Source organism: Meles meles, chromosome 11, assembly GCF_922984935.1.
Source record: "Meles meles chromosome 11, mMelMel3.1 paternal haplotype, whole genome shotgun sequence".
Classification (NCBI taxonomy): domain Eukaryota; kingdom Metazoa; phylum Chordata; class Mammalia; order Carnivora; family Mustelidae; genus Meles; species Meles meles.
The window spans coordinates 32,877,790-32,880,006 of record NC_060076.1 but is presented as its reverse complement, the minus strand read 5'-3'; positions in this window follow the sequence as shown (position 1 = coordinate 32,880,006).

Here is a 2,217-nt window from a genome sequence, read left to right as displayed (position 1 = left end):
GTTGGGGAGAGTTAGGGACCCTTTAGAGAATCTGGGGGAGAATCTGGAGATGCCCTCTGTAGAGGAAGGTATAGACACACAGCCTCAGGGGTTCCCTGAACAATTACATTGAATATCTATTCAATGTAATCTAGAGGGGAATGTCCTTTTTTTATACTATCTCATTAAATGATCTCATTAACAATTAACAATTCAACAAAACAACAATTAACAATTCTGTAAGGCATTCTCATGCCCATTTTACAGAAGATAAGATGGTGTCTTAGGCTGAATGTCAAGACAGGACAGGAGAAGGGACAAACTTCAGGCTATTATTCTGGACTTAAGAGCCCAACTGGTCTTTTCCATCACACCACACTTTCAAGGTTAAGTGAACTGTTGGTTTACTAGCTTCTCCTATTGGTTTTGTTCCCTTTGTTAAAAGTGGGCCTGACTGCGGCGCCTGGGTTGCTCAGTCGGTGAAGTGTCAGACTCTTGCTTTTGGCTCAGGTCATGATCTCAGGGTGGTCAGGCTCACGCTCAGTGCAGCAAAGTCCCCTTAAGATTCTCCGTGCCCCCCCCAACCCCGTTCTCCTCTTCTGCTGCGCTGCCCCCCCCCCCCCGCTCTCTCTCTCCCTGGGGAAAAAAAAAATGTGGGTACCTGATGCCTCATTGTTTTCTTTGCCCTTTCTTTTAGCAAGATGCCTTGTGTCATGCATGTTCTTCTCTGGACCTTATCTTATGCTGGTATGAAGCTCCAAGGGCGGTCATTTGATTTACTGTCTCTTTGAGGTCTTCAAAAGACACCCTAGAAGGGTCACAGGACCTGGAGTTCAAGGTTTCTCACTTCAACACCCCTAGCATGTAAGAACACAAGCCCTAAAAGCAAGGAAGGGAGGCGGCAGTGCAGGGAAGAGAGACGGAAGGAACTCAAGCAGGAGATATGGGCACTGCATTTTTTCCCAGGATGCTGCACTCGGGAAGCTCCTTGGCCTCAGCTTCCTTTTTTAAAGGTAGGATGAATAAGGATCACGGACAATTTTAACAACTGCGTGCTGGGCTTCTAGCATGTGTTTGACTCTGTGCTTGGCACTTTATAACTAGAAAAGGGCGGAGCTGGGATTTGAACCTCGGTCTGGAGGCCTCCAGGGCCTTCTGCCCTGTTACCCTATGGCCTACTACCCCCACTATGATACCCCAATGGGCCCACTCTCCTCAAGGGACGGGCAGAAAGATCAAGGGGATGTGAAAGGAGATGCCACACTCTTCCAAATATCTCTTTTCTTTTTCTGAAATTTACTTCTTGCCAAAGTCTACATCTTTAATGTTCATGAGAGTGATATTATGATCAATGAAAAATTAATGTTCTGTGTCTATTCTTAGGCATTTATTTGTCTCCCAATCCACGATGATAACATGAACTGACTTTGGGAGAAATATTCATTTGGGGTTCATCTCCTCCCTACCTCACATAATTAGAGTGTTACTAGGGCTTCCTGTTATGTTACCGTATCTCTGCATGTGTGTATCTGGGGGGACTTAGCCAAGACAGAGAGCAGGACTAGCATCCCTCATTGTGGCAATCTGATCTACTTCTGTACTGGCCACTTCCAGTGCCCCCAAAAGCCAACCACCCCAACTCTGTGCCTCTGTGCACATGAAACCCTCCATCGGGAAAGCTTTTCTCTCTAGATCTAAACTGCACCTGGTTTTCAGGGCCCACATTGAATTCCACCTCCTCCATGAAGTTTTCCCTGGTTGTCCCTCCAAGGAGATGATCCCTGTGTCTTCTGAACACTGAGACCTAGTCCCTCACCTCCTGCTGGGCACCAAGCACGGCCAACTGTGCACGCTCACTGCCAATACTCAAGACCGCCTCTCCCACCAGGCTGTGACCATCTTTCCCTGCCTCCTCTTCAGCCTTGCCCAGGGTCTCTCAGGTCCTTGGAGGGCATCTGTTGAAATGCACTGGTAATGCTCAAGACTTGTCTTCACTTTCTATCATTTCTCCTGCTTCCTTGCTCAGCTCTCCCCATCCTCTGGGTCAGGTTCACTGTCACTCCTTCTGGCCTTCCACATACACTGTCCTCATTTTTTTTTTTTTTCCTCACTGTGCACTTGACACTGCCTGTTGTGGTAATCCATTACTGACAGAACAAACCACTCCAAGATTCTGGGGCTCAGAATAGCAAGCGTGTGGCTTAGGACTAGCATCTGAGCTGGGCTCAGCTGGGCAGT